Genomic DNA, 18092 nt, shown 5'->3' with positions numbered 1-18092 from the left:
TTGGTATCTGAGATTATTAAAATGACATTCTAATTGCTCACGAATCAAACATCACAAAGCCTACTGTGTAATTTTAATCATTGATGAGCTCCAGGTTAATTATCCTCATGGCATGCATGCAGCTTCTAAAATGGTCTGAAATAATCTGATAACCATAAGCATAAAACCTAATAATTTTCTAATTAGTCCACAAACATTAATGTTTACCTTCACATTTACCAATTCTGTACAAATACTATATACATACTGAAGGCAGCCAGAATGCCTGTAATGCAATCCCCTGCTGGACTGAAGGGAAAGGGAAAGCCAGGAAAAGACCAGTGATTTGGAGTGAAAGCAAAGTGGTCAGTGCTAAATTAATGATGCTAGATTAAAATATAAAGTTCCAGAACCCAGAGTTTTTCCCCCAATGATAAAATAATCTTAGGTTTGATGCACACATCTGATACGTGGACAATTTACCTTCATTTTAAAGAGTGAGAAAAGCTCCCAAATGTTTTACAGCTTTATAAGAGTTTCCAAGCTGTTTTTATCATATTTTGAATTGCTTTATCTTCACTCCTACAACAGCTCTCAGCCCCCAGAAACACTTGCTAGAATTATTACACACATTTCAAATGTACCTCTAATGAGTTGTATGTAAATGTTGGCTAGATGCCAAATGGACTCTGCAATATAGGATCTCACTACTTCTCTATACAAAGTAGGACCCATCTTTTTATTTTACCTTACAAGAGCCAGATTAACTTCAAAAATGTAATATCATTGCTATATAAAAAACTTAAAAACTACTTTAAGGAACATATCACAAGTTAAAGCAATGTGTTAGGATAAAGGAGTATTTTGTGACAAAGCTTCCCCATACTTATACACAAAAATACTGATCCATTTCTTCTCAATACACATTAATCAGAAACTAAATAAAAAACATTAGTCTTCTATATAATCAAATTTGCATAGCATTCTAAAACTAACAACAAAACTACCCAAATGGATATAGCTGGTAAAACACAGCCTAATTTTTATCCTGAAGCTGTGGACTATAACCATAGCAATATATATCATTATATTCTGGTGGATTTGCTCTAGTTTGTGAGTTAAAAAGTTATTTAGAACAGTATGGACAGCGACACTGAATAGGATGCTAAGTGATTTCACTGTCATCAATGTCAGAGAGGTATTTTTTTTTTTTAAATCAGTGTGATCCATTTAGAAAATTTACACTAAAGTTTTTAAGTCCCAGGAAAAGACCACAAAGATAACCATTTAACTTAAACCATAGAATTCATTCCAAAATGACTGCGTAACAAGTTAACTCACTGTAAAAGTTGCTTCACCATTTAAGCTGGTTTCTATTTAGTCTTCACCAATTTCTATTCTCTGCTGCCAAACATTGTATTTTTAAAAATCACCAAAGTCCTCAAGAAATTCCTAGAAGAAAACCTAATATCATTTTAATGCTAAATCAGAGCAATACATACCTGCTGGACTGCTTAGAATATGTGTACACATTTTTTGGTATTCTCAGTAATTCACAAGATCAGTGACTTTGATCATGTCAGATCCCTTTTTCAAAACTAATAGACAATATGCAGAAAAGAACTTTTTACTACCCGTTCTGCTTTGCTTTCGTCTGCAGGCACTGCTGCCTAAACTCTGCTCTGCTAAATGAGCAAACCCACCTACAAGGAGCCTGGCTAATGAAAGGGGGTGCCTTCTGAACAATAGAAGAATTCCTTTGCATTCAGAAAGCAGAGTTCCCATTAGAACCCAAAATCAGAGCGGCCAGTTTTACCTCTGTTTTTTAATTGAGACTGTCCCAGCCCTCCTCTACGGTCCAGTGAGACAGTGTTTGTGAAATGATTAAAAAGAACGTGATCTGATCAAGAGGACAGAATAATGGGAAAGGAATGCTAGGTTAGCCACTCAGCTAAGTGCTGGGAAAGACCAATGCACTCCTTAGCCTATTGTTTTTATTCTCATCTGCTCTTTAACCATCTCTTAACACTTTGAGTCTTTATTTACTCCATTTTTAAATGGGTTAAAAGTTGTCTACTTACAAGAGAATTTGGTAACAAGTTACAAATCCAGGAAAAAAATAGAAAATAAATAAAAATCCTTGAATTATATCAAGTTTCCAAAAGGTCATCACTGTCTCTGCTGTGGCCTTTTCCCCATTCCAAATCCTCTATCAATATGTCATAGTGAGTTAGGCAAAGACAAAAGAGAGGCGCAGTGTGAAAACGGCACATATATCTAATCCTGACAAAGCAATGAATAGACCTTCACAAGTATAATTATACTTGTTTATTTGTTGCCACGTACAGAGAACTGATGAAAAAAATCCATCAAAGTGGTATTATGCAGACACCAAGAGCCTCTTTTCTTTGGTTGCTAAAGCCACATTGAGGCTTAAATTCCTTATTGTTAAATTCAGAAGAAAGAAAAAAAGATTTTTGGCTGGACTTTTTTTTTTTTTTTTTTTTTTTGCATCAGTTGCTGACAGATCTTTTGTGTACAAGGCAGTATTAGTTCACACCGCTACCTCATTTTTACCCATGTTGGAATTCATAATTACAAACTACTGTACAGAAGCTTTTAAAAGGGTATGGTGTGCTGACCAAGAGAAGAAGGTAGTGAAGGTGTCCTTTCCCACAGTCTCTTTTGATATCAAAACACAGGTAAAATACCTGTGTGGGAGCACCAGATACGTCAGAAAACATCTTTGATCTCGGCCTTTTAAGTGGGTGCTAGTGGTTTTCTTTAAGGCAGCCTTCTCTGCAATTTGCTTATTTTAGTGTATGTTTAGCATTTCATAAAAGATTGCAAAACTTCTCATTCCCATTGCAGTATTAAAAATGTTAGCAAAAGGGAAGGCAAATACAAGGATGTCAAAGGACTGAAAATATGAAGTAAAAAGGTTTCAAGCTCAACTATTAAGGAGCTATTATGGTCCAATAGTCACTAAATCAAATAACTTAACAAAAGCACATTTTTAGAGGTGGGGGGAGTCAAACAAGGTTGTTGTTTTTTTTTCCCTTGCAGGATAGAAATATATCAAAGTAAATGCAATCTGCATAGTTAATGTTTGTGAGCTTTACAATTTAAAACAGAAAAGCTGTAATTTTTCTTTGCTGGCAATCTGGAAACACTCTGGAGTTAATTACAGCTGATTCGGAGTGAACCACACAAACAAAGACCAGTCTATGTCCAGACAATTATACTGCATTAACCAGCTTAGAGCTTCCTGCTGATGTTTCGGGCTCTTCTGTTACACCCTTCTACCTTCCCAGCACGAGAGAAAATGCTTCTGCAAGGAGGAATTAATGAAGAGAACTGCAAAAGAATGTGTGACGACCTCTCCTGACATGGCAAAAACGTTCCACCCATGTCATGACAAAGGGGAGAAGGTAATTAAGTTTGAATAGAAGGATGTAACCAAATATATTCAGCATTTAAAACAAGCACATTTTTAAAGAGGGAAAGTTTACAGAGACAAATATGAGTGTGTCCGTCAACTAAGTCATTTCCCCCTATTTTCATCTCATTTTTTCTCATTAAAAACTAAATTAGCTACTCCATGCAAATTTGTTTCTTTCTCTACAAATAGGACCCTTGTAATGGATGCATAGTCATCCTCTCCCTCTTTGATTCTTTCTCCTTCTTTCTGTTCCTCTCTCATCTCATTTTCCCCCAGCATCTTGCACACCACTAAATCTACATGGACTTCCTATGACAATTACATAGCATTAAACATTATGTGTTGAAGAACTGAAGAGGCAAGGTATATTCTCAATTTGATTAGTTGTGGGAAACAGGAATTTTATTCAGTTTTCTTTACAACTTTAATTGAACTCTGGCCACTTTCCTTGGAGAGGAACCAATAATCGCTCTTTTACCAAATTACACTATTACATGACTCATTTTATTTGTTTGCTTCAAGAAAACTTCATAATCAATGTACAAGATAGACCCAACACACTTTAGCTATCTTCTGCAAACAAATTTTGGTGCCTTTCACCAATCTAGTTGATTTCTAATTTTCTTATTCATTATAATTGAAAATGAAGAGTTTGCATTGGTGTGAGACAAGGACATTAACTGTAATTAATTATGTTCAATGCCTCTTTATGACTCTTTTTTTGATACTGTTTTGCTACTATTCCAGCTGACACTGGGGCTTTGTAGTGATTGCTTCATTAAAGGGTAAGGATGTCCTAATCAGCTAAAGTATTACTAGAAAGCTGTTGTTTGCCGATACTGTGAGAATATACTGACTTTTTTTTTGCTTTCCTTAAAGAAGAAAAAAGTATCTCCAACTGCCAGTGACCCAGCCACACTTAAGCATCTATGCAAAGTAGGATTAGAATTTAATGATTACATGATCCCCTCAATTTTTCTTCCCTAAATAAATATGAAACTATAAATCAATCAGGTGTTATGTTAAATATATATTTATATATTCTCTCTGAAAAGACTAAAAGTTTATTTAAATTCCACTCAATTTTACAAACATCTTAATGATGGAAAGAATCCTTTTCCTTCTCAGATCCCTCTCCCTGAGTCCCTATCATGTTTGAAAGTTCAAGTACATAACACTGCTAAATAGGAAGCATTAAGATGGTACCCTTTAGTTTTCCTTGGAAGGAGATGGATTGAATCAGTCATTATTGAAAAGTTATGAATTACATTTGCCCTGTTTTTTAAATGGTTATAGACTTGATGTTTAAAATGTAATTGACTGATCTCTGGCATATACACAATCTAAGAGTGTTTAGTTGATAATGTTTTAAGTCATAACACAGGAACATTTAAAAACTTAATTTTAACTGGCTTTATTAAGGTATATATAGCCATATAGTATATCTTCAAAAAGAGATTTATTGTTAGTGAGAACCATTATACACATATATGTTTAATCACAGTCAACAAGAAGACAACATAGTCTAACATATATCTGTATTTCTTCCTTCTTCAGTTATTCAGATACAAAATTGATTATTGAATGACTGACAACTGAATATTTAAAAAAAAGTTGTATAATTACTTGTATTTCATGGTTACCACTAATATGATCTCATAACTAAACATAACAGTAAGTGTAATGGTATTTTTTTAAAAAAATTCAATTTCTTGCAAGCTAAAACCTACCAAACTTATCTTTATAAAACTAATCACAGATCAAGTATTCTAGCAAACATTCCTATTCCCTGAGCAATGATTTCAATTATTTCATGCAATTTCAACTAATTTTAATGAAGAAAGTTATATACATAATTCTTCAAATCACTACCAAGTGCCTCTTACTTTATAATATTCACAGAATCTACCAAATACAAGTCTCTTTTTATATTCCAAGCAAATATTCTAAATCACTTTATATTAAAACCCACATTAGGACTAGTATAATAGAGAACATAAGTGAAATGCCAAGTTTTCTTCTGGATGAAATATTGGCAAATTTGTGTTTGATCACTAAGATTAGTTGGTTATTTTATTTCTATTATGAAAAGCCTTTTGTTTGGAGGGGTTTTTTTGGTTCTTCTTTTCTTCTTCTTCTCCACCACCATCCCCCCCCCCACCCCCCGCCCTGCTTTGGACTGAAAGTTAATTTGACTGCTGCCCATCAGTGAAGTGAGCAATTCGGTAATTAACTTTTGTGTTTTAAATGTATGAACTTTAATTAGATTTCATTATAAACAAACAAACGTCAACCATAATTATAAGCTCCTTGGTTTACCCACATATTATCCCTTTTCAAACAAACTTGATGTCAGACAAATTAAAATCAAGCAGCCAGCAATTTTGAGTTGAATTTTACATGATCTGCTGGTAACCTGATTACTTTTACTTCAATATCATTACAGGAAAAGTATTTCAGGAAAAATAATTACAAGAATTCCAACAGGAGACAAGCTTAATTGTATTGATTCAAAAGATGCATGTTCAGAGGAACCATGTTGAAGGAATAATGTTATCTCAAATCTACAGTTTCTATTAAAATGAAATTGTCCAGCATGAAAGAAGCAATTTAAGATTAGTGTCTGCAAAACTAGAGATACTAAACTAACTAAATAATTATCTGGGCCCAATTATCTTATACTTTAAGTAGCAAAATATCAGTGTGGAGCAACTACAAGGCATGAGGTTTGCAGGTTTATTTACTGACTGGTGTATCTATTAGGACCAAGAACAAGTGAAGCTGTCAGGACATAATGAAGGTAAATGATTAGTTAGCACCAAGCCTGAACTCTTCTTCAATGCAATAAGACTTAATTAAAGTTTACCACCAAACATCAACCAAAGCAAGGATGTTGATCAGGTTTCAACATTAAGTGCAAACAGACAATAGTTGGCAGCAATTAGTGCAGCTATCAAATGACATGCAATGATAATTATACATTTAAAACAGCTAAAGAGCTAGGGGAAAAAACTAATCAGACTCTTTGAGGACAAATACTCAAAGGACAGGAAACAGGTATCAGATTATTTCACTTTAACACTGTAAATCAATAGAATTAAACAAGAAAAGGTTGTATGGGTACATTATCTGAAAGAGAACAGTTAACTGGACCCAATGTGAAATAAATCTGCTAGTATTGCTCCATCAAAGATAAGAACTTCTGTAGCTGAAGAAAATAAGTTACTTTTCAATTAAAGTTGCAGAATGAAGTCTGGGTAAAGAAAGTTTAGCTTCTCAGTCTTGTATAAATTCAATCGTGCAACAAGTATTTCATCATAGTTATTGTTATTTAAATTGTTAACTTCCACTCTACTATCAAAAGTACTTTGTGTAGCCATGTTACCTTTTTGTAGTCAAATATTATCTTCCTGAAAACTTTTTTAGATGGATGTTAAGATTAGAATTATTTTACTACAGCTAAACTTGAAACAAAAGCCATATGTACATCCTTGTTTTTTAGCGCATGTTATGCACGTCTTCCCTTGATGCCACTCAAACCTATGACTTCAACCTTGCTGAAATCAATGATCCCGCATACAGCATATCCTTTAGAATAATTATAATAAATCACCTCCTTCTTTCCCATGGTTTCTGGACTGCAACCTAGAGCATGTCTCCAGAAATGTGCCCATCTTCATGACCTCCACCCCCTTATTTTCCCAACTAATTCTGTTATGCTAAGGATTTCTACACAGTGTTGGTTAATCCCAATATTTCCCTGGAGCTGAATCTAAGCCATGGCCGGCTCCCAGCACAAAAATGCCTCTCTCCAAAAGCCCTTCCACCCGCTTCAGCACTCATACACTCATCGTTCCTGACATTTTCACTTCAGCCATGACAAATGAGCTGATGACTCTGATGTGATTGTACGGGAGGATGGCTTTATCTAAAGATATATCATTAACTCTCATCACCATCTCCTAATATGGCTCTTCTATGTTCATGTAATCTGTTGTGAAAACTTGAGAAAAAAATTTTTGTAAATACACACACTATAAAATTAATGAGACCAACTTCATCAAAGGAAGAAAAGTGAAGCCAGAGTTGACAGGATGGGGTGGGGCAAGGGAAAACTAGCATTAACCAAATGTTACTCTAGGGATTTAAGTAACTCCACTCAACCTCTGTCCCAGTGGAAACCAGCCAGCTGACCAATTCTTAAGGGTTCCTTCCCTCAACATGGGCAGCTAGAGCAGACCTTAATTTGTAAAATGATGCAAAGGTATCCTCTCCAATAAATATGGCTAATCAATTGCTAAGCCATTTCTTTGTTTCTATCCCAGAACAGTAGCTATTTATAGTATTGTTACTAAATTTCTATAAATTCACTTTAGTGGGGAAAGGGATAGCCAAAACCAAATTTACACTGTGATCATCATATTCTTTCATTAGAAACAAGCTATATTTTTCAACTATTATTAAATTTTCAACTATTATTAAAGAGCTCTTCAAGCTCTTTGCAAAGGGAAGCCTTTCCCTGTAGCATAAACACCACAGAACCTTTAGGTTAAGTTAGAACCCAGGTTCCAGTTACATAGTTCTTGTTATGTATACTATGGACTTTACAGAGTAGACACTTGTTATAACCTCTTCTCTCAATTCATCTGAGGACACACAACCAGTCAGAGTCAACTCTAGCATAACAGGCCTCAGGAAAGGAGGTCAGGCTTTGAGGTAAAGTGCTATTCACTCTTGGACCATGCAAGGAGCTCTTTATTCTTCTTATTGGCATCAGTCCCCCTTACTAGAGCAAGAACAAAGCCAAGTGCTCGTGTGAGGTTTATGAATAAATCAGAGGTGAGCCACTTTAAGTGCTGCCCATGATTTCCTTGTTGACAGTGAGCACTTAAACAGGCTTCTAGGACTAGCAACTTCTGCAAACCATAATGATTCCTAATCTTCACCCTGTTTCATTTTGAGAACTAAATGACCCACCCCCTCATTTTTCCTGCAAGTTTTCACCTTTCAGGCAATTTTTGTCCTATCTCTAACACTTTAGCTTTACAATCCCAGAACAGTCAACTTGACCTATAGTCATCTCAGGAATAATAACAACTAAGAAACTTCCTCTGCTTGGCAAAATTCCACAAATAAAAAAATCTAGCATAGCCAATTATTTTCATATTAATATTATAGATTTTTTGGATATGGGAGGAGCTAAATCAACTAGGATGAAAAAAAATGTTAAGTGATTTGCTTAAGAGGACACACACACACATTAAATGTCATCAGCAGCATTCTGCAGTTAATCCTGATGTTTCCCAGGAATTTATTTGAGCTTCTGTTTTCTTATCGGTTAAACAAGAGGACTGTGCTATATCCCTTTCCACTCCAACAATCTATGGTTCTAATATAAAAACCATTTAGATTGCACTGGCAGATAGTTTTCTCTATGGAATTTTCCAGGACAGGCCCAGCTGTTTTTAAGGTTGTATATATCCTTTCAGTGCTTACATTTCAAGGGAAGAGGCAGATTCCAGTAGTATAGTAAGCTGAAGTTTTCTACTTATAATTTTTAATTATCACAAATTAATTTATCCATTCATCCATTCAACAGGCGTTCACTGAACAGCAAGCATTTGCCAACAATATGCCTATCACTGTGGATACAATAGTTAAACAGACATGGTGCTGCCCTCATGAAGACTGCAATTTATTTGAGGAAACACATAAACAAGCATTATGAAAAGTGCTAAGTGCTGATTTTTTTAACAAAATATATCCAGTATTCAGTAAATGCTCAGTTTTAAATAAATGTGCTTCAAATCAAATGTCAAATCCAGGGCCTATTATGACAACCAGAACATAGGGCTGTGCACACATTTTATTTTTATGAGATTTTAACAAATATTGTGAACCAAACATACAAACACTAAGCAGAATCAAACTCAAAATTGGCAACTTACAATCCAAATACACCTAAATATATACCATAAAAATAAATAATAATTTTAATTGTTTATCTTACATGTAACACATGTGAAATTGTTAAGAATTTAAAGATCAAAAAATCCAAAGGATTTTCCCACTGAAAAATGAATTATTATAAAAAAATAAAGAACTGTGGTCTCCTCTAAGAGATAAAGCAGGTGGAGACTCATAATAATTTGGCTATAAAATCACCCAAGAAAATGTAACAGTTATGTAATACTATTGAACTCTCAATGGCTGGATTTCTTCTCTAGACTGGTATAAATATTTGTTAATAGGGTATCATGTGACAATAACTATATTCCTATATAACATATATCCCCATATGAATATGTTATATTTTCATATATAACTATATATAAAATATAATTATACTGAGTATAGAAAGGTGTTTCTATGCATCTATTCCAGTTTCGGAAAATCCTCCAATTCAAAGGCCTTTTAAGCAGATTGGATCAACTTCAAGTTGGAAATAAACCTTGTGGTCTCTGCTATTATTGTATTTAATGGACAGCCTGGAATCTTGAGCTGTGGATAGACCAAAGTCTGAATTATTTAAAAACTATTTCTGTCCTAATTTGTGTATTAGAAAAATGGAGACCCAACAATGCATTAAATGTCTAGAAGCCCCTCAGAAGCAAACCAACTTGTGATGACGGATTGAAAAATAATGATCTGGAGAGCTATCCACCTATAACCTTAGATGCCAACTAAGATGTCAATCAGAAAACATAACAAGAAGGATACCATCCCTATCTCCACCTCCTGGACATACCCAATTGCCTAAATCCTACTTCCTTCCCTGTGGGAAAAGGAACAACTCTATTCTAAATATGTATGTAGATTAGCCAGTTATGGAAAAGGAAAATAGAGACTGGAAATCAGACACCCTCACATCCACTTATTTTAACATTCACAACAGTTTGTTCTTATGTAATCTCTGAGATATAGATGAGAAAACTGAGGGTTCAGAAGATTAAATAACTGGGATAAGGCCAACCATAACAGGAATTTAACCCAAGTATCTTCCAGATCTATTACAACAGCTATTGGTCATTGGGTTGCCAAAACATGGAGAAGATTTTCAAATATCTAATGCTGAAGTTGTACTTACTCAAAAAGGAACAGGAATCCAAAGTATCTATAATCAAAAGAATAGCTGGTATTAACTAGCTGTCATTCTTTCTATATACTTTAATGGCCCTAAAACATCACGATGTTGTCCTTGTTTACTTTCCTTACACAGAATGGAAACCTTGTTCTTGTTCACACCATGTCCCTGGTTATTAAGAATAAATTGTAAATCACTAAGATCATCAGTATTTTTATGAATCATGGACCTTTCTCAGCCACTCAGAGCACCTAATCCAACCTTTTGCTTAAGGCAAAAGTACACTTAACAGTCGCGTTGACACGAGGCAATCCAGATTCTACTTGTTTCCTCTTGGTAACAGAGAAATCACTCTCTCAATGGAGACAGCATCACAGTTGGATTACTGTTGAACATTTTCCTGTTCCTCACCATTTCCACAATTTCCATATTGATTATGCAACAAACACTTTCCCCAACAGCCATATAGTTGAGAGACCATTGGTTCCAGAGTTGTGATATCTAATATCTACGTTCTTATCTTCACATTCTCCTACCTTCCTGGTAAGTAAATGGTACTCTCCTAAATTCATTATCTCATATTTTTAAATAAGCTAATTGAACTGAATGACTAAGGTGGTTCCTAGGCTCTAGCATTTTTACAGTTTCCAGTTGCCTTACTGCCTACCTTTTTTTTTTTTTTTTTCTGTTGAGATTGTTTTGGCCAATTCTTGGAAAAGAAGCTCAGTCAATAAGAGAAAATTTCACTGACAACCACGGTGTTTGCATCTGAAGAGGAAAAAATGACAATAACATGGGAAGAAGGTACAGTTGTGTGTGTTCGTGTGTGTGCGTACACGCATGTGTTCATTTATACACACTTCTAGTGAACAGCAGTGTTAGGATGAACCACAGCTGTATCTGCCAAACCAAAATAGATTATTTGTTCTCAGTTAGTGAGCTCAAGGAATCTCAAGTATTAATTACATTATTCCTAAATCTACATTTTTTTATTTTTAGAGAAATACTAAGAACTGTATTTTGGAATGTATTTCGAATCACCATTTATTAACTGCAAGTTTAATGAAGGTAACTTGGGAAGGATAAATCTAACAGTAATTGAGTGTCTTCAATTTATTGCTCCAAACAGGTAAATTTTAAGATTCTCCAGAAATTTCCTCTTACAAAGTTTTGTTTTGTTTTTAACAATGCAACCAGGTGGTATACACTAGCTCACATGTTTCTGCATTTTAACATTGTTAAAGCTATGGATTTCCTTTCTTCTTTACAGTGAAGGAAAAGGATTTTATGGACAGTTATAAAATGCATATTTTAACCCAAAAGTCAATTTTCTCTGGTTAAAATGATTTAGATCTTAGTAAATATTTGCAGAATGCTTTCTGCTTTTATGGCTGGAACACAATGGAACCTATAAAGTTTGTTTTTAGAGGTATGTGTTATAATTCATAGCACTCAGTAATTATCATCTGAGCACTGTTGTATCCCCAGGACAGGCAAACACTAGAAATGATCTATCATTTGAGTATATGATGCTGGTGTGTGAACCTATGACCTCAGTGACCAAATCATCGACTCAGGGCTTCTTCTGGACCACTAAGCCATTATGATATATTAACTAAGTAAATCTGCCCAAATTCTTAAATTGTGTTTGTGCTTTTATTTCCAGAATGTTAATTGTATTAAAGATAAATATGACTCTAGTGTGAAAGCCATTCTTTAGCTGTATGCACACATTCAAAAATGCCTCAAAATAGCAAGGATTTTATTTCACTGACAAACCTTTCATAAAGCAGGGCAATAGAGAGCAGTCATTCTTGAACTGAGGATTGTATGTCAAATGTGAAACCATATCAAACTTTCGAGGCAACTTGTGAACCTCTGAAATGAGGGAATTAACAGAACATCAAATCCAGCAAGATCACAAGGAGCACAATCCTTATGCAAGAAAATAATGCCATTGAGCCCTCATTAAAAGCCCATTTCGTCCTTTGTCATCAAAGACTGAGTGCACTAAGATCTTGGTTATATCATCAAGGATAACTAAAACAAGTGCCAAGAGAAATTGTGCACTTTTAGTTCTCACATGTGTCCATCTGTTCACATATAAACATATATTCTGCTTTCTGTCTGATTCCTAAAATCTTGATATCAGAATACCCTGGGCTTTTGCCCATTTCCTAAGAATGCAGACATCACATAAGCTACTATTAACCCATGTGTGATCCACTTCCATGGTGGCTGGAAGACTGCCAGTTACAACACATGGTGCCTGGTTAACAATGTCTTAAAATATAAATGAATTTATTTTTTAAATTAACACATTTTTCTTATGGAAATACCTTAATAAGCCCTTATGCATGTAAAAGAATAGCCTCCATGTGGATTTTTTTGTTCTTTTAAGACTTTTTTCAAGCATATCATAAAGTTAACCATAAAAGTTTCTGAAACAATCCAGAATTTCTTGACAAATTTTAAAAAGGGTTCCAGTAAAGAATTTTGGTGACTATATAACAAAGATCAAATAGTTTTCCTCTACAATATGCTGTACTCAAGAGGCAACCCTTACACTTAAATTTATGTGAAAACACTTCTGATTTCCCAAGTTTCCACATAACCATCTTAATAGTACCTCGGCAACTAACTGCAAAAGTGATGGGGCAGATGGCAGGTCTACAGTCCAGCAGCAAACATGGGAAGAGGTTGGTATCTGGTGGAATCTTCCAGCCCTGCTCTGGGGCAGCCTTCAATGGATCACTTGTAGTGACCTCAAACCGGAAAGTGCTTGTTTAAAATGTATACATATAAATAATTATCTACACTCCACTTGATTTACATATACACAAAAGAACCAATTCCCACCTTTGAAAGTGTCTTAACACTTATGGTATTTTAACTGCCCTAATTATGGTTTAAGAAACATCATTAAGAGCCCTGATCACATTGTCAACTGCTAACCAGTTACAGCCCTAAACTAGTGACAAGGGAAAACCCTACTGCAAATGTATCCAATAAGTACTTAGACATTTTTTAAAAAGGATTTATCCCTACATAAAACATATAGTACACCTACAAAGCAATACGAAGACTGCATTCAGAGCTTTGTGAATTAAATCCTAAGAAAAGAATTCTGCATCCTCTTGCAGAACCCGCTCCCAGCTGCAGAATCTGATAGGCCACTTAAAACACTTAACATCGCCAAAAGAGTACACAACTCTTCCCCAAGTAGTGTTCCCCCAAAGGAGACAATCACTTACAGTCGATGGGAGACAAACACTGTTCCATCATTAACTGAATTAAACATCCATGCCACACTACTGGCCCCTTCTAAAATAACTGGTTTTGCCATCAAAGTGCTGGGAATTCTTGATACCCAACAGTCAATATTTGTCATGTTTCTGAAAACTCTTCTGCATACAAACCTCTGTTGATCATAGTCTCCCTCCACTATTGTCACACATATTGCTTCCCAGTGATGATGAAAACTCAGGGCATGTTGTAAAGTTGCTGAAATCTGAGCCCCTGCTTGTTTTCTCAAGTCTTGGACAAACATAACTTTAGAGAGAGCAGAGCATAGGCATAAAGAAAGAGAAGCCTGCATTTTCATCTTCCTTTCATCTTAGTCATTCAGCCAGCCATTCAGGACCCTATTCAACAGAGCTTTTCATTATGCAAAAAAATGCTAATCCTTTTCCGATGCTTTCACACTTGTATAAACCCCCATTCCTCCAACTGAAAAGCAATTATATCAGTTTACCTTTCTGTCAAAAACAGGATTAATATTCCAATAACAGAATCTCCTTTCTTTTCCTATCTTTTTGCTTTAGGAAACCACAGATTATTAGTAGAGGCATTCTTAGAACAAGAATACATTATTTTAAATATGATTATGTTAACCAATGGGTAGAAAAGAGCGAATAATAAGAAGAAAAAAGTCCTTCAGTTACTGCAGAAACTCTTTTCTGTGACAGAACTGACCTTCCCTTTACAGATTCCCAAAGAGAACGAGACTCACTCTGGTCTATTAATCAGAAACAAATTATGAAAGAATGTAGCTGGACTGGTTGACACTATCCTGTCTTGGGAGACTCAGTAACAGCCTAGTAACAATGTCCTCTTCATGGGTAATGAACAGCCATGACAAATGGGGCAGAGAAACTATTTATTTGCATATGCAAATTCTCACACAAGGGAAACATGTACAAACAAGTGTCATTGTAAGGTGGATTAGGCAAACAACGCTTTCTTTTTAGGACATTCTGCAGCCCAGAACATTAGTCAGCACAATTAAACCAGTCTCCATGGAGACTAATGAAATTTCACCATGGTATGAGTTAAATTAGATAGCTAGTTATGTGTTTCCACAATCCAACCTGAAATCCATTATTGTTTCAGAACAATACAGCAATTGTGCCTAGCTGATCTTTGCCAGCTCAACAAGCTCCTAAGTTGACAATTTGCATATGTTAATATAATTAAGCACTAATTACATGAAACTTGTACATATTCACATGCACTTTCCCTGGGTGCTTCTCAGTTTGAACCTTGGCCAAGTCTTTAACCCTTAGAATGATCTTGGGGTGTGGGAGGGTGGAGGGGGGGACAAACCTCTGCCTGTGGGTACAGCCCCTAGGCAGACACAGAAAGGCTCCTCATTTATAAACACAAAGCTTAACCTGGCTTCTCATATTTCTAGCAACAATGACAGAAAATATTTTGTGAGTGTGCTAGAGACCAGGGATAAAGAAAATGAAGGGGTGGGGGGATAGATTAGTGTTTAAAGACTCAAAACAAGTATCTTCTCAAAGGAAAGCAGTAACATTCATTTCAAGATGTTAAGAAAGAATTTGTTCTCATTGACGTTGTCGAACCTTGGGAGATGAAAATGGTTTGACAACAGCAAAAATAGCAAGCAGAAAAGGGAAAAGGAGTCAGCAGCACCTAATGAGCTTTACATAAATATATGCAGAGGCAATTAAGCAATGTTAATTACTATGACAGCAGTTAATTGAATATAATTAGATATTTTAAGCCACTGAATAAAGCATAGTTAAGATTAATTTTATTGAGATTAATTGTAAATAAGGATAGATTAACTCTGTGTTTTGACAGGCATAAAAAGTAGTTCTGCAAATTAAGCAGGAGCGTGGCCACCAGTCCAAAAATCATATATTATTTTAATGTCACACCTCAGAATCATCTCCTCTATAAACATGACTTTTCAAACCCAAACAGACAGGAATCTTGAAGAAAAACAAACAGCTTGCAGAGATTAAAGAGCCTTTTGTCCTTTTTCATGTGCATTTCTTTTAACAGACTAAATTAAGCGAGTCTGGTGTACGTTTTTTAGGAAGGAACATTTCACACTGAATGGAAAAAATGTTCTATCACATATGAAATTCGTGCAGCTGTGCGGAACTTGGTCCAGATGGTTTAAGACTATAAAACACCACCAAATGATAGACAGTAGGCCTTCCCAAGATTATGTGATAAAGTCACAATCTTTTATTTTGACCTCTCCAACCCAAATTTCTGCTTTGTATTAATTCCCATCAAATCATGTATTTTCTTTCATAACAGTGTTTCTCAAACATGGTAATAAGAAACATTGTCCCTACTAAGTGCTAGAAACGAAATGCAGAAAGAATTGCAGAAGGCCTGCCTCATTTAACAGATATCAGCTAAGTCATTCAGCCACAAAATGCAATGATAGCTGTGACAACAACGTATGCAAATGACACCACTTGATTATTACTCTCACAAACAATGTTTCCTAAAAATGTGTCCCAGGAAAATCTTGGTAAATGAAAATCCTCCCCAACCCCCACAAATACTTTCACACCAACCTGATTCATGGGTGTTCTTTAAGAAAATTAACACAGTCCTCAAGAATGCTGAACAAATCACTAATAAGAAAGGAGCTTCCATTGATTTTGAAATAAATCAATAGGTGATTAACATAATATTTTAAAGCGGCAGAATGTATATATGTGTTATACATTACATACACACATATATTATATTTTCAATACCTTTCAGCTCTTAATTGAAGAAGGGCTTTACACTACTGAGCCTGGCTCTACACTGCCTCACAACTTCTTTAGGATGCCTTTAGTCTTTATAACGAAAATCCTAAAATGGTCTGTGAAACAAGACTACGACAAGCCATTCTGCAGTGAAAGATTTTAAATCATCCAGCCTCTTCTAATAGACTTGAGACTTATTGAGGTAGAAACCATAAAAAATGAAGAAGGGAAATTTAATCCCTGAAATATTGATTTGCACATTAATATCATATAGGCAGAGGGCAATTTGGCTTCGTGGAAATGACACATTGTCGACCCTTGGTGAAGTCAGAGCCAATCTAACTGCTGAACATGTCTGAATCTCAAGAGTTATTAAGGGCTTCCCTTCTTGCCTTTATGACTTTTCTTCAGCCTACCAATGCAATCTTAAATGTATTATCTTTAAGAAATAATTGTAAAACCTCAGGGGTTTTCCAGTTAATGGAAGGGAGGCCAAACCACATCAGATTCTGAAATGCAACATTAAACCCTTGCAATCAACAAAACCACCTCAATTCTCATCCATCCAGTGCAGGATCTAATATTGTTATTAGAGATAATCAAATTTCATTGTGTAAATTTAGGCTCATGGTCAGAATGGAAGCAGTAAATTCTGCAATATTAAACAGCGATTTTCTCAGCCTCCTTGATGTTTTCCTTTCTTGCTGCAGCATCTTTTAAAATAACCCAACTAGCTCAAAATTAATGAACACATTTGGGCTCATTTGCTAAAAAACTGCAGAAGACTACAATAGAGCTGAATGTGTCTGCCTCATTTTTAACTTTAAGTGGCAACTTTCACTTCATGGATCCAGAGTCCACTCTCCCTGTCTAACCCTACAGTTGGTGCTGTTGCTCTGACTTACACAGCTGGTTTACCTGACCTTTCTTTGTTCCTTGGGTACATTTCACTTTGCAGATTTATGGTATTTCCCCCATATTTCACTGACTCTATCTTCATTGCCATAAAAATGAAAACACTTGAATATGAGTTTACTTTTTCTTAATCCAAAAGCAACCAGCTATTGAATAAATACACAGTGATGCTCTCCCCAGCTTATACCATAAATATTAAAACCATTTAAAAAATAACTGTATAAACCTTATGATCCCCACACTGAAGCCAGGTGCAAGAGGTTAAAACAGCTGGCTAGCCATCTTTTATTTTTGTGTGCCTTCCTGCTGATTGAAACCGCAAACCTTGAAAACTATCAAATATTCCCTTAAGGACTTTTTTTTTTTTAAGATGAAGAAGGAAAAAAAAAAAAAAAGAAAACCTTCATTCTCTTTAATATGCTCCTCAGTGGAGAAGAAAAACTCTAAAACCCAATCAGTCACAGAGGTAGTGAAATAATTCCGCATATATCCTTTCTGTTTTATTTAAACCACCCTTTCCAACAGTTTCTATAGACAGTTGTTTTTATTCTTCAGTTAGAAAAGAAGAAAGAGGAAAAAAAGAAAGAAAGAAAGTCTGAGCTTGCTCTGTCAGTTTTGCCAGTAAATATAAAGTAAAACAAGTGTTGAT

The 18092-nt window shown here is 35.2% G+C and overlaps 1 protein-coding gene across 4 annotated transcripts in view; it reads right to left on the bottom strand.

The window, feature by feature from the left end:
* The window catches only part of ZFHX4 (zinc finger homeobox 4), a 204245-nt gene that overhangs the window by 183146 nt on the left and 3007 nt on the right, over window positions 1–18092 (bottom strand). The window lies entirely within an intron of this gene.

This window comes from Oryctolagus cuniculus, chromosome 6, assembly GCF_051225735.1.
Source record: "Oryctolagus cuniculus isolate XC-2025 breed Fujian yellow rabbit chromosome 6, ASM5122573v1, whole genome shotgun sequence".
Lineage (NCBI taxonomy): Eukaryota > Metazoa > Chordata > Mammalia > Lagomorpha > Leporidae > Oryctolagus > Oryctolagus cuniculus.
Note: the sequence above shows the minus strand (reverse complement) of the source record. Positions and strands in the feature narration are given on the sequence as shown.